Below are 20752 nucleotides of genomic sequence, written 5' to 3' on the forward strand. Positions count from 1 at the left end.
AGGATATATTTGGGAACAAGTTTACTGTTACATGCATTAAAGTTTGAGGTGTCGTTGGGCCGAGGTGTATCACATTTTTTGGACCTTGGTACGTTGAATCCCTTACTGGTCCAGTGCATGCCCCTCCCTTTCCACAATACATTCTTCGACGTTTAGTACTCTGGCTTAAGACAACCCTTTGTCTCATGATGAAATATCTCAGTTAGTTCTTAGATTTATTACATGTATTTGAATGAAAAGTTTTTTTGTAAGAACTGAATTCTTTGTTATGATTCTCTGACACTGACATACAATTTCAGAATTTAACTGATTTGTCATTAAACAATAAAAGGTAGCAATTTTCTCTTCATGGCTCCGCCCTCACTAACGGTCACACCGTCTAACATATTAGCACATGAAGTTAAATCAAATACCTACTATACCAATTTTATATAATCATAACAATAATTATTCCATACCTGCAAATACTGGATGGAAAAAAAATTCGTCGATCTTCTTGTTTACATCCAAAATACGCCATCTTAGATCTCGCGAGGCTCATTTACATATGAATAGGGTTGCGCGAGATAACGGGTACAAGTCAAAACGGCACCTGGTGAAAACGGCACTTAGGAAATATGCAAAACGGCACTTGAGAGTAGTCAAAACGGCACTTTAGAAAAGTCAAAACGGCACTTTTTTTATTTTGAGAATTTGATATTATATATACAGAAAATGGATCTTAATATTACATATATAATAATAAAAGTGTATATTATTATTGATAAAAATTTTATTGGAAAAAAATTAAACTGATTCATTTGAAAATTATTGTACTTTTGTACAGTGGTTAGATTTTTTAAATGTATTTCTATTTTAAATTATATATCTATTATTTTCTACTAAAGAGATCAAATCCCAATTATAATCCCCTTATTTCTGAAGATATGAAGCATTTATCTCCCTTACTCCAGAGCAGTCAAGAACAACACACACAGCACTCTGGAAGCAGTTTTTTGTGCATCTTTTGAAGCAGAATTTCATCATTAAAAGAATAAGCTTGGCAACCAATTTTTTATCTGTGGAGAGTATATGCTTTGTTCTTCACCACAAACAGAAAAGAGTTTACAAGTCTAAGACCATTATGTAATTATTACATAACAAAGTTGCATTTTCCCCTTCAAAGAATGAACAAAAATACAGAAATTGTTAAATACTGGGTTGATAATGAACACTGTATCTGGTCAATTTATGTTCCAAATAAAGCCTAGGTATGTGTCTACAAGCTGCTGTGCAGAAGTTTATCTAAATGCTGTGTTGTAACTCAGGGCAGTCAAAATGATATCAGCATCTAGGGAGGTTCTTCACAGCTCCCACACTCCATTAAACTGGCTTTGATGATAAGAACCTGGAGACAACAATTCAGATGTAATTTATTGTTGTGATTTATGCAACTGGCTTTCTCTTAAGACACAAATTAGCCATGAAATTTCAATTTAACATGCATAATTATTCTCTTTTCATGGATTTATTCAGGAATTCCAAAGGTGTTTAATGAATTTCCATGATTTATGCAAGATTATATCTTTTTGTTTCAACAAATTTACATAAAAAAATGAACATTTAGATTTTAAAATATAAATATTAAACATTTTAATGAGTTTGAACACTTTTCTATGAGACAAAATGCATCACAGAGACCAGATTCAGGACATCCTCCATGATTCTTTGAGGTGGGTGGGTGTACCAAAACTGTTGATAAAATTTATAGGAAGTGATCTGAGAAGAAATGTGCACCTTATTAGCTGAATTATAGTTATTCTGATATTTCAATTATGTAAATATGCCAAATTTCTTCATCAGTTAAATTTGGAATTTATTAATATTTCAGTACAATGATATACTTAGTAGATCATGCTCATATAAGCATCACTGACTGAGACTTAATTCAAAAGTGACAGTCAACACCTACATATAAATGAAAAAATAACAAAAAACAGTCTCCGACAAACTGAAAAAACATGAATGTCAGCTGCGAAAGCATAAATAAAGTCCTTAGAACCACAAAAGGCATGCCATGCTGCTAAGTGACATTCTGCACTACATGTATGATGCATGGTTAGAACTCAGAATAAGTATTATCATGCAGACCTTGACAGTATTTCAGGATTTTTTGGTCATAACCTTCCTTACTTTGATAAATTCTTAATGAATTTTACTAATGTAGCTTATGTATTAAGTTTATTAGACAGATCTGACTCATTTCATTATTTCTGTTCTTCCAATGCAGTAATGTATGTATCACTGGAGGTCTGAATAAATTAAAATAAATCATGTTTCTGTAGAAATTATCATTCTGTGAAAACATTTTTACTTGTTTACATTTTATCGCAGTTGTCGCTTATGCTAAAAATTCATTCGCAAACCTAGAATTAGTCTATTCTTGAAAAATCAGCTTTAACACCCTTTACCGCAAAGTCTGTAGACACTATAATTGACTGCGGTCAGCTGGTGCAAATAATGTTAAGTCATATAAAATGAAAAAACAATATTCTCTGACTTCTTTCCACATTTTAGATGCATAATGCTACCTTTTTAGTCATATTTTAAAGTATTGAGTGTAAAATATAACCTATTGTTAATTTTTAAACAGAAATCTGTGAAAAATAATGTAAATTCTAATTCTAATTTTAAAATTGTGTGTTTTCAAACAAAAAGTTAATAAAATCACATATTTTGTTGAAATATGCCTTTTAAAAATGAAAAATGTCTTTAATAAGGATTAAAATGATTTTTCACAATCACCTTCAAGGTATCACACCGGTAATTGTTTTCACTATATAATTCTATATAGAATATAAAATCGTTAAAAATCAGGTATTTGTTTACATGAAAAAATACTTAGCAGAAGGTGTTAAACATTACCTGTCACATTAGCTGACACCAAAAAACAGGGTACCCACACGGCATTTTCGGACTTTTTCCATCTGCAAACAGGGCTACCCTCAAATCCACGTGTTTTCACTGTGTTTATAAACACCTCGAGTGCACTACAGGAAGTAGCCTCCTATGCCATGAAAAAAATAGTTCCTGTCCAAAACCTTTATTTATTCACAAAGTACATAAAATTTACTAGGCACAGGTACCAAAGTTGTAAAAGTGGCATGGAAGAAAATAGAAAAACGCCTCAAAAGAAAAGAAAATTAATTCTATATATATGGACCTACATTTGACTAAGTTCATTTTGATTGGTCAATTACCGGTGTGATACCTTGAGGACCTTTGACCTTTGAAGGTGTTCGATTTTTTCCATTTTTGCACCTGAGATTCATGAAATAATTGTCCCCAACATCCCTAAGTCTGGTGATCTAAATCCCCTTATTTCTGAAGATATGAAGCATTTATCTCCCTTACTCCAGAGCAGTCAAGAACAACACACACAGCACTCTGGAAGCAGTTTTTTGTGCATCTTTTGAAGCAGAATTTCACCATTAAAAGAATAAGCTTGGCAACCAATTTTTTATCCGTGGAGAGTATATGCTTTGTTCTTCACCACAAACAGAAAAGAGTTTACAAGTCTAAGACCATTATGTAATTATTACATAACAAAGTTGCATTTTCCCCTTCAAAGAATGAACAAAAATACAGAAATTGTTAAATACTGGGTTGATAATGAACACTGTATCTGGTCAATTTATGTTCCAAATAAAGCCTAGGTATGTGTCTACAAGCTGCTGTGCAGAAGTTTATCTAAATGCTGTGTTGTAACTCAGGGCAGTCAAAATGATATCAGCATCTAGGGAGGTTCTTCACAGCTCCCACACTCCATTAAACTGGCTTTGATGATAAGAACCTGGAGACAACAATTCAGATGTAATTTATTGTTGTGATTTATGCAACTGGCTTTCTCTTAAGACACAAATTAGCCATGAAATTTCAATTTAACATGCATAATTATTCTCTTTTCATGGATTTATTCAGGAATTCCAAAGGTGTTTAATGAATTTCCATGATTTATGCAAGATTATATCTTTTTGTTTCAACAAATTTACATAAAAAAATGAACATTTAGATTTTAAAATATAAATATTAAACATTTTAATGAGTTTGAACACTTTTCTATGAGACAAAATGCATCACAGAGACCAGATTCAGGACATCCTCCATGATTCTTTGAGGTGGGTGGGTGTACCAAAACTGTTGATAAAATTTATAGGAAGTGATCTGAGAAGAAATGTGCACCTTATTAGCTGAATTATAGTTATTCTGATATTTCAATTATGTAAATATGCCAAATTTCTTCATCAGTTAAATTTGGAATTTATTAATATTTCAGTACAATGATATACTTAGTAGATCATGCTCATATAAGCATCACTGACTGAGACTTAATTCAAAAGTGACAGTCAACACCTACATATAAATGAAAAAATAACAAAAAACAGTCTCCGACAAACTGAAAAAACATGAATGTCAGCTGCGAAAGCATAAATAAAGTCCTTAGAACCACAAAAGGCATGCCATGCTGCTAAGTGACATTCTGCACTACATGTATGATGCATGGTTAGAACTCAGAATAAGTATTATCATGCAGACCTTGACAGTATTTCAGGATTTTTTGGTCATAACCTTCCTTACTTTGTAAATTCTTAATGAATTTTACTAATGTAGCTTATGTATTAAGTTTATTAGACAGATCTGACTCATTTCATTATTTCTGTTCTTCCAATGCAGTAATGTATGTATCACTGGAGGTCTGAATAAATTAAAATAAATCATGTTCTGTAGAAATTATCATTCTGTGAAAACATTTTTACTTGTTTACATTTTATCGCAGTTGTCGCTTATGCTAAAAATTCATTCGCAAACCTAGAATTAGTCTATTCTTGAAAAATCAGCTTTAACACCCTTTACCGCAAAGTCTGTAGACACTATAATTGACTGCGGTCAGCTGGTGCAAATAATGTTAAGTCATATAAAATGAAAAAACAATATTCTCTGACTTCTTTCCACATTTTAGATGCATAATGCTACCTTTTTAGTCATATTTTAAAGTATTGAGTGTAAAATATAACCTATTGTTAATTTTTAAACAGAAATCTGTGAAAAATAATGTAAATTCTAATTCTAATTTTAAAATTGTGTGTTTTCAAACAAAAAGTTAATAAAATCACATATTTTGTTGAAATATGCCTTTTAAAAATGAAAAATGTCTTTAATAAGGATTAAAATGATTTTTCACAATCACCTTCAAGGTATCACACCGGTAATTGTTTTCACTATATAATTCTATATAGAATATAAAATCGTTAAAAATCAGGTATTTGTTTACATGAAAAAATACTTAGCAGAAGGTGTTAAACATTACCTGTCACATTAGCTGACACCAAAAAACAGGGTACCCACACGGCATTTTCGGACTTTTTCCATCTGCAAACAGGGCTACCCTCAAATCCACGTGTTTTCACTGTGTTTATAAACACCTCGAGTGCACTACAGGAAGTAGCCTCCTATGCCATGAAAAAAATAGTTCCTGTCCAAAACCTTTATTTATTCACAAAGTACATAAAATTTACTAGGCACAGGTACCAAAGTTGTAAAAGTGGCATGGAAGAAAATAGAAAAACGCCTCAAAAGAAAAGAAAATTAATTCTATATATATGGACCTACATTTGACTAAGTTCATTTTGATTGGTCAATTACCGGTGTGATACCTTGAAGGACCTTTGAAGGTGTTCGATTTTTTCCATTTTTGCACCTGAGATTCATGAAATAATTGTCCCCAACATCCCTAAGTCTGGTGATCTAAATCCCCTTATTTCTGAAGATATGAAGCATTTATCTCCCTTACTCCAGAGCAGTCAAGAACAACACACACAGCACTCTGGAAGCAGTTTTTTGTGCATCTTTTGAAGCAGAATTTCACCATTAAAAGAATAAGCTTGGCAACCAATTTTTTATCCGTGGAGAGTATATGCTTTGTTCTTCACCACAAACAGAAAAGAGTTTACAAGTCTAAGACCATTATGTAATTATTACATAACAAAGTTGCATTTTCCCCTTCAAAGAATGAACAAAAATACAGAAATTGTTAAATACTGGGTTGATAATGAACACTGTATCTGGTCAATTTATGTTCCAAATAAAGCCTAGGTATGTGTCTACAAGCTGCTGTGCAGAAGTTTATCTAAATGCTGTGTTGTAACTCAGGGCAGTCAAAATGATATCAGCATCTAGGGAGGTTCTTCACAGCTCCCACACTCCATTAAACTGGCTTTGATGATAAGAACCTGGAGACAACAATTCAGATGTAATTTATTGTTGTGATTTATGCAACTGGCTTTCTCTTAAGACACAAATTAGCCATGAAATTTCAATTTAACATGCATAATTATTCTCTTTTCATGGATTTATTCAGGAATTCCAAAGGTGTTTAATGAATTTCCATGATTTATGCAAGATTATATCTTTTTGTTTCAACAAATTTACATAAAAAAATGAACATTTAGATTTTAAAATATAAATATTAAACATTTTAATGAGTTTGAACACTTTTCTATGAGACAAAATGCATCACAGAGACCAGATTCAGGACATCCTCCATGATTCTTTGAGGTGGGTGGGTGTACCAAAACTGTTGATAAAATTTATAGGAAGTGATCTGAGAAGAAATGTGCACCTTATTAGCTGAATTATAGTTATTCTGATATTTCAATTATGTAAATATGCCAAATTTCTTCATCAGTTAAATTTGGAATTTATTAATATTTCAGTACAATTATATACTTAGTAGATCATGCTCATATAAGCATCACTGACTGAGACTTAATTCAAAAGTGACAGTCAACACCTACATATAAATGAAAAAATAACAAAAAACAGTCTCCGACAAACTGAAAAAACATGAATGTCAGCTGCGAAAGCATAAATAAAGTCCTTAGAACCACAAAAGGCATGCCATGCTGCTAAGTGACATTCTGCACTACATGTATGATGCATGGTTAGAACTCAGAATAAGTATTATCATGCAGACCTTGACAGTATTTCAGGATTTTTTGGTCATAACCTTCCTTACTTTGGTAAATTCTTAATGAATTTTACTAATGTAGCTTATGTATTAAGTTTATTAGACAGATCTGACTCATTTCATTATTTCTGTTCTTCCAATGCAGTAATGTATGTATCACTGGAGGTCTGAATAAATTAAAATAAATCATGTTTCTGTAGAAATTATCATTCTGTGAAAACATTTTTACTTGTTTACATTTTATCGCAGTTGTCGCTTATGCTAAAAATTCATTCGCAAACCTAGAATTAGTCTATTCTTGAAAAATCAGCTTTAACACCCTTTACCGCAAAGTCTGTAGACACTATAATTGACTGCGGTCAGCTGGTGCAAATAATGTTAAGTCATATAAAATGAAAAAACAATATTCTCTGACTTCTTTCCACATTTTAGATGCATAATGCTACCTTTTTAGTCATATTTTAAAGTATTGAGTGTAAAATATAACCTATTGTTAATTTTTAAACAGAAATCTGTGAAAAATAATGTAAATTCTAATTCTAATTTTAAAATTGTGTGTTTTCAAACAAAAAGTTAATAAAATCACATATTTTGTTGAAATATGCCTTTTAAAAATGAAAAATGTCTTTAATAAGGATTAAAATGATTTTTCACAATCACCTTCAAGGTATCACACCGGTAATTGTTTTCACTATATAATTCTATATAGAATATAAAATCGTTAAAAATCAGGTATTTGTTTACATGAAAAAATACTTAGCAGAAGGTGTTAAACATTACCTGTCACATTAGCTGACACCAAAAAACAGGGTACCCACACGGCATTTTCGGACTTTTTCCATCTGCAAACAGGGCTACCCTCAAATCCACGTGTTTTCACTGTGTTTATAAACACCTCGAGTGCACTACAGGAAGTAGCCTCCTATGCCATGAAAAAAATAGTTCCTGTCCAAAACCTTTATTTATTCACAAAGTACATAAAATTTACTAGGCACAGGTACCAAAGTTGTAAAAGTGGCATGGAAGAAAATAGAAAAACGCCTCAAAAGAAAAGAAAATTAATTCTATATATATGGACCTACATTTGACTAAGTTCATTTTGATTGGTCAATTACCGGTGTGATACCTTGAAGGACCTTTGAAGGTGTTCGATTTTTTCCATTTTTGCACCTGAGATTCATGAAATAATTGTCCCCAACATCCCTAAGTCTGGTGATCTAAATCCCCTTATTTCTGAAGATATGAAGCATTTATCTTCCCTTACTCCAGAGCAGTCAAGAACAACACACACAGCACTCTGGAAGCAGTTTTTTGTGCATCTTTTGAAGCAGAATTTCACCATTAAAAGAATAAGCTTGGCAACCAATTTTTTATCCGTGGAGAGTATATGCTTTGTTCTTCACCACAAACAGAAAAGAGTTTACAAGTCTAAGACCATTATGTAATTATTACATAACAAAGTTGCATTTTCCCCTTCAAAGAATGAACAAAAATACAGAAATTGTTAAATACTGGGTTGATAATGAACACTGTATCTGGTCAATTTATGTTCCAAATAAAGCCTAGGTATGTGTCTACAAGCTGCTGTGCAGAAGTTTATCTAAATGCTGTGTTGTACCTCAGGGCAGTCAAAATGATATCAGCATCTAGGGAGGTTCTTCACAGCTCCCACACTCCATTAAACTGGCTTTGATGGTAAGAACCTGGAGACAACAATTCAGATGTAATTTATTGTTGTGATTTATGCAACTGGCTTTCTCTTAAGACACAAATTAGCCATGAAATTTCAATTTAACATGCATAATTATTCTCTTTTCATGGATTTATTCAGGAATTCCAAAGGTGTTTAATGAATTTCCATGATTTATGCAAGATTATATCTTTTTGTTTCAACAAATTTACATAAAAAAATGAACATTTAGATTTTAAAATATAAATATTAAACATTTTAATGAGTTTGAACACTTTTCTATGAGACAAAATGCATCACAGAGACCAGATTCAGGACATCCTTCATGATTCTTTGAGGTGGGTGGGTGTACCAAAACTGTTGATAAAATTTATAGGAAGTGATCTGAGAAGAAATGTGCACCTTATTAGCTGAATTATAGTTATTCTGATATTTCAATTATGTAAATATGCCAAATTTCTTCATCAGTTAAATTTGGAATTTATTAATATTTCAGTACAATGATATACTTAGTAGATCATGCTCATATAAGCATCACTGACTGAGACTTAATTCAAAAGTGACAGTCAACACCTACATATAAATGAAAAAATAACAAAAAACAGTCTCCGACAAACTGAAAAAACATGAATGTCAGCTGCGAAAGCATAAATAAAGTCCTTAGAACCACAAAAGGCATGCCATGCTGCTAAGTGACATTCTGCACTACATGTATGATGCATGGTTAGAACTCAGAATAAGTATTATCATGCAGACCTTGACAGTATTTCAGGATTTTTTGGTCATAACCTTCCTTACTTTGGTAAATTCTTAATGAATTTTACTAATGTAGCTTATGTATTAAGTTTATTAGACAGATCTGACTCATTTCATTATTTCTGTTCTTCCAATGCAGTAATGTATGTATCACTGGAGGTCTGAATAAATTAAAATAAATCATGTTTCTGTAGAAATTATCATTCTGTGAAAACATTTTTACTTGTTTACATTTTATCGCAGTTGTCGCTTATGCTAAAAATTCATTCGCAAACCTAGAATTAGTCTATTCTTGAAAAATCAGCTTTAACACCCTTTACCGCAAAGTCTGTAGACACTATAATTGACTGCGGTCAGCTGGTGCAAATAATGTTAAGTCATATAAAATGAAAAAACAATATTCTCTGACTTCTTTCCACATTTTAGATGCATAATGCTACCTTTTTAGTCATATTTTAAAGTATTGAGTGTAAAATATAACCTATTGTTAATTTTTAAACAGAAATCTGTGAAAAATAATGTAAATTCTAATTCTAATTTTAAAATTGTGTGTTTTCAAACAAAAAGTTAATAAAATCACATATTTTGTTGAAATATGCCTTTTAAAAATGAAAAATGTCTTTAATAAGGATTAAAATGATTTTTCACAATCACCTTCAAGGTATCACACCGGTAATTGTTTTCACTATATAATTCTATATAGAATATAAAATCGTTAAAAATCAGGTATTTGTTTACATGAAAAAATTTAGCAGAAGGTGTTAAACATTACCTGTCACATTAGCTGACACCAAAAAACAGGGTACCCACACGGCATTTTCGGACTTTTTCCATCTGCAAACAGGGCTACCCTCAAATCCACGTGTTTTCACTGTGTTTATAAACACCTCGAGTGCACTACAGGAAGTAGCCTCCTATGCCATGAAAAAAATAGTTCCTGTCCAAAACCTTTATTTATTCACAAAGTACATAAAATTTACTAGGCACAGGTACCAAAGTTGTAAAAGTGGCATGGAAGAAAATAGAAAAACGCCTCAAAAGAAAAGAAAATTAATTCTATATATATGGACCTACATTTGACTAAGTTCATTTTGATTGGTCAATTACCGGTGTGATACCTTGAAGGACCTTTGAAGGTGTTCGATTTTTTCCATTTTTGCACCTGAGATTCATGAAATAATTGTCCCCAACATCCCTAAGTCTGGTGATCTAAATCCCCTTATTTCTGAAGATATGAAGCATTTATCTCCCTTACTCCAGAGCAGTCAAGAACAACACACACAGCACTCTGGAAGCAGTTTTTTGTGCATCTTTTGAAGCAGAATTTCACCATTAAAAGAATAAGCTTGGCAACCAATTTTTTATCCGTGGAGAGTATATGCTTTGTTCTTCACCACAAACAGAAAAGAGTTTACAAGTCTAAGACCATTATGTAATTATTACATAACAAAGTTGCATTTTCCCCTTCAAAGAATGAACAAAAATACAGAAATTGTTAAATACTGGGTTGATAATGAACACTGTATCTGGTCAATTTATGTTCCAAATAAAGCCTAGGTATGTGTCTACAAGCTGCTGTGCAGAAGTTTATCTAAATGCTGTGTTGTAACTCAGGGCAGTCAAAATGATATCAGCATCTAGGGAGGTTCTTCACAGCTCCCACACTCCATTAAACTGGCTTTGATGATAAGAACCTGGAGACAACAATTCAGATGTAATTTATTGTTGTGATTTATGCAACTGGCTTTCTCTTAAGACACAAATTAGCCATGAAATTTCAATTTAACATGCATAATTATTCTCTTTTCATGGATTTATTCAGGAATTCCAAAGGTGTTTAATGAATTTCCATGATTTATGCAAGATTATATCTTTTTGTTTCAACAAATTTACATAAAAAAATGAACATTTAGATTTTAAAATATAAATATTAAACATTTTAATGAGTTTGAACACTTTTCTATGAGACAAAATGCATCACAGAGACCAGATTCAGGACATCCTTCATGATTCTTTGAGGTGGGTGGGTGTACCAAAACTGTTGATAAAATTTATAGGAAGTGATCTGAGAAGAAATGTGCACCTTATTAGCTGAATTATAGTTATTCTGATATTTCAATTATGTAAATATGCCAAATTTCTTCATCAGTTAAATTTGGAATTTATTAATATTTCAGTACAATGATATACTTAGTAGATCATGCTCATATAAGCATCACTGACTGAGACTTAATTCAAAAGTGACAGTCAACACCTACATATAAATGAAAAAATAACAAAAAACAGTCTCCGACAAACTGAAAAAACATGAATGTCAGCTGCGAAAGCATAAATAAAGTCCTTAGAACCACAAAAGGCATGCCATGCTGCTAAGTGACATTCTGCACTACATGTATGATGCATGGTTAGAACTCAGAATAAGTATTATCATGCAGACCTTGACAGTATTTCAGGATTTTTTGGTCATAACCTTCCTTACTTTGATAAATTCTTAATGAATTTTACTAATGTAGCTTATGTATTAAGTTTATTAGACAGATCTGACTCATTTCATTATTTCTGTTCTTCCAATGCAGTAATGTATGTATCACTGGAGGTCTGAATAAATTAAAATAAATCATGTGTCTGTAGAAATTATCATTCTGTGAAAACATTTTTACTTGTTTACATTTTATCGCAGTTGTCGCTTATGCTAAAAATTCATTCGCAAACCTAGAATTAGTCTATTCTTGAAAAATCAGCTTTAACACCCTTTACCGCAAAGTCTGTAGACACTATAATTGACTGCGGTCAGCTGGTGCAAATAATGTTAAGTCATATAAAATGAAAAAACAATATTCTCTGACTTCTTTCCACATTTTAGATGCATAATGCTACCTTTTTAGTCATATTTTAAAGTATTGAGTGTAAAATATAACCTATTGTTAATTTTTAAACAGAAATCTGTGAAAAATAATGTAAATTCTAATTCTAATTTTAAAATTGTGTGTTTTCAAACAAAAAGTTAATAAAATCACATATTTTGTTGAAATATGCCTTTTAAAAATGAAAAATGTCTTTAATAAGGATTAAAATGATTTTTCACAATCACCTTCAAGGTATCACACCGGTAATTGTTTTCACTATATAATTCTATATAGAATATAAAATCGTTAAAAATCAGGTATTTGTTTACATGAAAAAATTTAGCAGAAGGTGTTAAACATTACCTGTCACATTAGCTGACACCAAAAAACAGGGTACCCACACGGCATTTTCGGACTTTTTCCATCTGCAAACAGGGCTACCCTCAAATCCACGTGTTTTCACTGTGTTTATAAACACCTCGAGTGCACTACAGGAAGTAGCCTCCTATGCTGTAAAAAAAATAGTTCCTGTCCAAAACCTTTATTTATTCACAAAGTACATAAAATTTACTAGGCACAGGTACCAAAGTTGTAAAAGTGGCATGGAAGAAAATAGAAAAACGCCTCAAAAGAAAAGAAAATTAATTCTATATATATGGACCTACATTTGACTAAGTTCATTTTGATTGGTCAATTACCGGTGTGATACCTTGAAGGACCTTTGAAGGTGTTCGATTTTTTCCATTTTTGCACCTGAGATTCATGAAATAATTGTCCCCAACATCCCTAAGTCTGGTGATCTAAATCCCCTTATTTCTGAAGATATGAAGCATTTATCTCCCTTACTCCAGAGCAGTCAAGAACAACACACACAGCACTCTGGAAGCAGTTTTTTGTGCATCTTTTGAAGCAGAATTTCACCATTAAAAGAATAAGCTTGGCAACCAATTTTTTATCCGTGGAGAGTATATGCTTTGTTCTTCACCACAAACAGAAAAGAGTTTACAAGTCTAAGACCATTATGTAATTATTACATAACAAAGTTGCATTTTCCCCTTCAAAGAATGAACAAAAATACAGAAATTGTTAAATACTGGGTTGATAATGAACACTGTATCTGGTCAATTTATGTTCCAAATAAAGCCTAGGTATGTGTCTACAAGCTGCTGTGCAGAAGTTTATCTAAATGCTGTGTTGTAACTCAGGGCAGTCAAAATGATATCAGCATCTAGGGAGGTTCTTCACAGCTCCCACACTCCATTAAACTGGCTTTGATGATAAGAACCTGGAGACAACAATTCAGATGTAATTTATTGTTGTGATTTATGCAACTGGCTTTCTCTTAAGACACAAATTAGCCATGAAATTTCAATTTAACATGCATAATTATTCTCTTTTCATGGATTTATTCAGGAATTCCAAAGGTGTTTAATGAATTTCCATGATTTATGCAAGATTATATCTTTTTGTTTCAACAAATTTACATAAAAAAATGAACATTTAGATTTTAAAATATAAATATTAAACATTTTAATGAGTTTGAACACTTTTCTATGAGACAAAATGCATCACAGAGACCAGATTCAGGACATCCTCCATGATTCTTTGAGGTGGGTGGGTGTACCAAAACTGTTGATAAAATTTATAGGAAGTGATCTGAGAAGAAATGTGCACCTTATTAGCTGAATTATAGTTATTCTGATATTTCAATTATGTAAATATGCCAAATTTCTTCATCAGTTAAATTTGGAATTTATTAATATTTCAGTACAATGATATACTTAATAGATCATGCTCATATAAGCATCACTGACTGAGACTTAATTCAAAAGTGACAGTCAACACCTACATATAAATGAAAAAATAACAAAAAACAGTCTCCGACAAACTGAAAAAACATGAATGTCAGCTGCGAAAGCATAAATAAAGTCCTTAGAACCACAAAAGGCATGCCATGCTGCTAAGTGACATTCTGCACTACATGTATGATGCATGGTTAGAACTCAGAATAAGTATTATCATGCAGACCTTGACAGTATTTCAGGAATTTTTGGTCATAACCTTCCTTACTTTGAAAAATTCTTAATGAATTTTACTAATGTAGCTTATGTATTAAGTTTATTAGACAGATCTGACTCATTTCATTATTTCTGTTCTTCCAATGCAGTAATGTATGTATCACTGGAGGTCTGAATAAATTAAAATAAATCATGTGTCTGTAGAAATTATCATTCTGTGAAAACATTTTTACTTGTTTACATTTTATCGCAGTTGTCGCTTATGCTAAAAATTCATTCGCAAACCTAGAATTAGTCTATTCTTGAAAAATCAGCTTTAACACCCTTTACCGCAAAGTCTGTAGACACTATAATTGACTGCGGTCAGCTGGTGCAAATAATGTTAAGTCATATAAAATGAAAAAACAATATTCTCTGACTTCTTTCCACATTTTAGATGCATAATGCTACCTTTTTAGTCATATTTTAAAGTATTGAGTGTAAAATATAACCTATTGTTAATTTTTAAACAGAAATCTGTGAAAAATAATGTAAATTCTAATTCTAATTTTAAAATTGTGTGTTTTCAAACAAAAAGTTAATAAAATCACATATTTTGTTGAAATATGCCTTTTTAAAAATAAGGAAAAATGATTTTTCACAATCACCTTTTCACACCGGTAATTGTTTTCACTATATAATTCTATATAGAATAAAAAATAAAAAGGCAGAAGGTGTTAAACATTACCTGTCACATTTGACACCAAAAAAAATGACGTGTTTTCACTGTGTTTATTTGCACTACAGGAAGTAGCCTCCTATGCCATGAAAAAAATAGTTCCTGTCCAAAACCTTTATTTATTCACAAAGTACATAAAATTTTAGGCAAGGACCTTTCAAAAGAAAAGAAAATTAATTCTATATATATGGACCTACATTTGACTAAGTTCATTTTGATTGGTCAATTACCGGTGTGATACCTTGAAGGACCTTTGAAGGTGTTCGATTTTTTCCATTTTTGCACCTGAGATTCATTAAATAATTGTCCCCAACATCCCTAAGTCTGGTGATCTAAATCCCCTTATTTCTGAAGATATGAAGCATTTATCTCCCTTACTCCAGAGCAGTCAAGAACAACACACACAGCACTCTGGAAGCAGTTTTTTGTGCATCTTTTGAAGCAGAATTTCACCATTAAAAGAATAAGCTTGGCAACCAATTTTTTATCCGTGGAGAGTATATGCTTTGTTCTTCACCACAAACAGAAAAGAGTTTACAAGTCTAAGACCATTATGTAATTATTACATAACAAAGTTGCATTTTCCCCTTCAAAGAATGAACAAAAATACAGAAATTGTTAAATACTGGGTTGATAATGAACACTGTATCTGGTCAATTTATGTTCCAAATAAAGCCTAGGTATGTGTCTACAAGCTGCTGTGCAGAAGTTTATCTAAATGCTGTGTTGTAACTCAGGGCAGTCAAAATGATATCAGCATCTAGGGAGGTTCTTCACAGCTCCCACACTCCATTAAACTGGCTTTGATGATAAGAACCTGGAGACAACAATTCAGATGTAATTTATTGTTGTGATTTATGCAACTGGCTTTCTCTTAAGACACAAATTAGCCATGAAATTTCAATTTAACATGCATAATTATTCTCTTTTCATGGATTTATTCAGGAATTCCAAAGGTGTTTAATGAATTTCCATGATTTATGCAAGATTATATCTTTTTGTTTCAACAAATTTACATAAAAAAATAAACATTTAAATTTTAAAATATAAATATTAAACATTTTAATGAGTTTGAACACTTTTCTATGAGACAAAATGCATCACAGAGACCAGATTCAGGACATCCTCCATGATTCTTTGAGGTGGGTGGGTGTACAAAAACTGCTGATAAAATTTATAGGAAGTGATCTGAGAAGAAATGTGCACCTTATTAGCTGAATTATAGTTATTCTGATATTTCAATTATGTAAATATGCCAAATTTCTTCATCAGTTAAATTTGGAATTTATTAATATTTCAGTACAATGATATACTTAATAGATCATGCTCATATAAGCATCACTGACTGAGACTTAATTCAAAAGTGACAGTCAACACCTACATATAAATGAAAAAATAACAAAAAACAGTCTCCGACAAACTGAAAAAACATGAATGTCAGCTGCGAAAGCATAAATAAAGTCCTTAGAACCACAAAAGGCATGCCATGCTGCTAAGTGACATTCTGCACTACATGTATGATGCATGGTTAGAACTCAGAATAAGTATTATCATGCAGACCTTGACAGTATTTCAGGATTTTTTGGTCATAACCTTCCTTACTTCGATAAATTCTTAATGAATTTTACTAATGTAGCTTATGTATTAAGTTTATTAGACAGATCTGACTCATTTCATTATTTCTGTTCTTCCAATGCAGTAATGTATGTATCACTGGAGGTCTGAATAAATTAAAATAAATCATGTGTCTGTAGAAATTATCATTCTGTGAAAACATTTTTACTTGTTTACATTTTATCGCAGTTGTCGCTTGTGCTAAAAATTCATTCGCAAACCTAGAATTAGTCTATTCTTGAAAAATCAGCTTTAACACCCTTTACCGCAAAGTCTGTAGACACTATAATTGACTGCGGTCAGCTGGTGCAAATAATGTTAAGTCATATAAAATGAAAAAACAATATTCTCTGACTTCTTTCCACATTTTAGATGCATAATGCTACCTTTTTAGTCATATTTTAAAGTATTGAGTGTAAAAAATAACCTATTGTTAATTTTTAAACAGAAATCTGTGAAAAATAATGTAAATTCTAATTCTAATTTTAAAATTGTGTGTTTTCAAACAAAAAGTTAATAAAAAATATTTTGTTGAAATATGCCTTTTAAAAATGAAAAATGTCTTTAATGATTAAAATGATTTTTCACAATCAAATATGTAATTGTTTTCACTATATAATTCTATATAGAATAAAAATGTTAAAAAATTTGTTTACTTTAGCAAGGTGTTAAACATTACCTGTCACATTAGCTTACCCAACGGCATGATTTTTCATCTGCAAACATCACCTCAAATCCACGTGTTTTCACTGTGTTTATAAACACCTCGAGTGCACTACAGGAAGTAGCCTCCTATGCCATGAAAAAAATAGTTCCTGTCAAAACCTTTATTTATTCACAAAGTACATAAAATTTTGCACAGGTACCAAAGTTGTAAAAGTGGCTGGAAGAAAATAGAAAAACGCCTCAAAGGAAAAGAAAATTAATTCTATATATATGGACCTACATTTGACTACGTTCATTTTGATTGGTCAATTACCTTGTGATACCTTGAAGGACCTTTGAACATTTTTTCCATTTTTGCACCTGAGATTAAATAATTGTCCCCAACATCCCTAAGTCTGGTGATCTAAATCCCCTTATTTCTGAAGATATGAAGCATTTATCTCCCTTACTCCAGAGCAGTCAAGAACAACACACACAGCACTCTGGAAGCAGTTTTTTGTGCATCTTTTGAAGCAGAATTTCACCATTAAAAGAATAAGCTTGGCAACCAATTTTTTATCCGTGGAGAGTATATGCTTTGTTCTTCACCACAAACAGAAAAGAGTTTACAAGTCTAAGACCATTATGTAATTATTACATAACAAAGTTGCATTTTCCCCTTCAAAGAATGAACAAAAATACAGAAATTGTTAAATACTGGGTTGATAATGAAAACTGTATCTGGTCAATTTATGTTCCAAATAAAGCCTAGGTATGTGTCTACAAGCTGCTGTGCAGAAGTTTATCTAAATGCTGTGTTGTAACTCAGGGCAGTCAAAATGATATCAGCATCTAGGGAGGTTCTTCACAGCTCCCACACTCCATTAAACTGGCTTTGATGATAAGAACCTGGAGACAACAATTCAGATGTAATTTATTGTTGTGATTTATGCAACTGGCTTTCTCTTAAGACACAAATTAGCCATGAAATTTCAATTTAACATGCATAATTATTCTCTTTTCATGGATTTATTCAGGAATTCCAAAGGTGTTTAATGAATTTCCATGATTTATGCAAGATTATATCTTTTTGTTTCAACAAATTTACATAAAAAAATAAACATTTAAATTTTAAAATATAAATATTAAACATTTTAATGAGTTTGAACACTTTTCTATGAGACAAAATGCATCACAGAGACCATATTCAGGACATCCTCCATGATTCTTTGAGGTGGGTGGGGGTACAAAAACTGCTGATAAAATTTATAGGAAGTGATCTGAGAAGAAATGTGCACCTTATTAGCTGAATTATAGTTATTCTGATATTTCAATTATGTAAATATGCCAAATTTCTTCATCAGTTAAATTTGGAATTTATTAATATTTCAGTACAATGATATACTTAATAGATCATGCTCATATAAGCATCACTGACTGAGACTTAATTCAAAAGTGACAGTCAACACCTACATATAAATGAAAAAATAACAAAAAACAGTCTCCGACAAACTGAAAAAACATGAATGTCAGCTGCGAAAGCATAAATAAAGTCCTTAGAACCACAAAAGGCATGCCATGCTGCTAAGTGACATTCTGCACTACATGTATGATGCATGGTTAGAACTCAGAATAAGTATTATCATGCAGACCTTGACAGTATTTCAGGATTTTTTGGTCATAACCTTCCTCACTTTGATAAATTCTTAATGAATTTTACTAATGTAGCTTATGTATTAAGTTTATTAGACAGATCTGACTCATTTCATTATTTCTGTTCTTCCAATGCAGTAATGTATGTATCACTGGAGGTCTGAATAAATTAAAATAAATCATGTGTCTGTAGAAATTATCATTCTGTGAAAACATTTTTACTTGTTTACATTTTATCGCAGTTGTCGCTTGTGCTAAAAATTCATTCGCAAACCTAGAATTAGTCTATTCTTGAAAAATCAGCTTTAACACCCTTTACCGCAAAGTCTGTAGACACTATAATTGACTGCGGTCAGCTGGTGCAAATAATGTTAAGTCATATAAAATGAAAAAACAATATTCTCTGACTTCTTTCCACATTTTAGATGCATAATGCTACCTTTTTAGTCATATTTTAAAGTATTGAGTGTAAAAAATAACCTATTGTTAATTTTTAAACAGAAATCTGTGAAAAATAATGTAAATTCTAATTCTAATTTTAAAATTGTGTGTTTTCAAACAAAAAGTTAATAAAATCACATATTTTGTTGAAATATGCCTTTTTGAAAAAAATAAGGAAAAATGATTTTTCAATTTCAAGGTATCAAGGTTTTCACTATATAATTCTATATAGAATAAAAAATCGTTAAAAATCAGGTATTGTTTACATGAAAAAATATTTAGCAAGGTGTTAAACATTACCTGTCACTTACCCACAGGCACCTTTGCAAACAGGTGTTTTCACTGTGTTTATAAACACCTCGAGTGCACTACAGGAAGTAGCCTCCTATTTTCCTGTCCAAAACCTTTATTTTTGTACATAAAATTTACTAGGCACAGGTACCAAAGTTGTTGGCATGGAAGAAAATAGAAAAACGCCTCAAAAGAAAAGAAAATTAATTTTATATATATGGACCTACATTTGACTAAGTTCATTTTGATTGGTCAATTACCGGTGTGATACCTTGAAGGACCTTTGAAAAAATTCTTTAGTTCGATTTTTTCCATTTTTGCACCTGAGATTCTTTAAATAATTGTCCCCAACATCCTTAAGTATGGTGATCTAAATCCCCTTATTTCTGAAGATATGAAGCATTTATCTCCCTTACTCCAGAGCAGTCAAGAACAACACACACAGCACTCTGGAAGCAGTTTTTTGTGCATCTTTTGAAGCAGAATTTCATCATTAAAAGAATAAGCTTGGCAACCAATTTTTTATCTGTGGAGAGTATATGCTTTGTTCTTCACCACAAACAGAAAAGAGTTTACAAGTCTAAGACCATTATGTAATTATTACATAACAAAGTTGCATTTTCCCCTTCAAAGAATGAACAAAAATACAGAAATTGTTAAATACTGGGTTGATAATGAAAACTGTATCTGGTCAATTTATGTTCCAAATAAAGCCTAGGTATGTGTCTACAAGCTGCTGTGCAGAAGTTTATCTAAATGCTGTGTTGTAACTCAGGGCAGTCAAAATGATATCAGCATCTAGGGAGGTTCTTCACAGCTCCCACACTCCATTAAACTGGCTTTGATGATAAGAAACTGGAGACAACAATTCAGATGTAATTTATTGTTGTGATTTATGCAACTGGCTTTCTCTTAAGACACAAATTAGCCATGAAATTTCAATTTAACATGCATAATTATTCTCTTTTCATGGATTTATTCAGGAATTCCAAAGGTGTTTAATGAATTTCCATGATTTATGCAAGATTATATCTTTTTGTTTCAACAAATTTACATAAAAAAATAAACATTTAA

At 31.6% G+C, this 20752-nt stretch overlaps 1 long non-coding RNA gene across 4 annotated transcripts; it reads right to left on the reverse strand.

The window, feature by feature from the left end:
- Positions 1 to 914: 914 nt before the first annotated feature.
- LOC134253992 (uncharacterized) lies at positions 915 to 17153 on the reverse strand. Of its 4 annotated transcripts, none has more exons than XR_009989217.1 (7): positions 15276 to 17153; positions 13008 to 13583; positions 10225 to 12543; positions 7787 to 7928; positions 5348 to 6640; positions 2905 to 3046; positions 915 to 1731 (listed from the first exon to the last, which is right to left on the reverse strand). It is a non-coding gene; the product is annotated as an uncharacterized LOC134253992 (long non-coding RNA). The 4 variants fall into 4 exon arrangements; XR_009989216.1 differs by lacking the exon at positions 15276 to 17153 and having other exon boundaries at positions 5348 to 6269; positions 6563 to 6613; positions 13008 to 14337; XR_009989215.1 differs by lacking the exon at positions 15276 to 17153 and having other exon boundaries at positions 5348 to 6269; positions 13008 to 14337.
- Between the last annotated feature and the right edge of the window lie 3599 nt (positions 17154 to 20752).

The sequence above is a fragment of the Saccostrea cucullata genome, unplaced genomic scaffold (assembly GCF_032062105.1).
Source record: "Saccostrea cucullata isolate Sc308-1 unplaced genomic scaffold, CSIRO_AGI_Scuc_v1 ctg2202, whole genome shotgun sequence".
NCBI classification, from domain to species: Eukaryota; Metazoa; Mollusca; class Bivalvia; order Ostreida; family Ostreidae; genus Saccostrea; species Saccostrea cuccullata.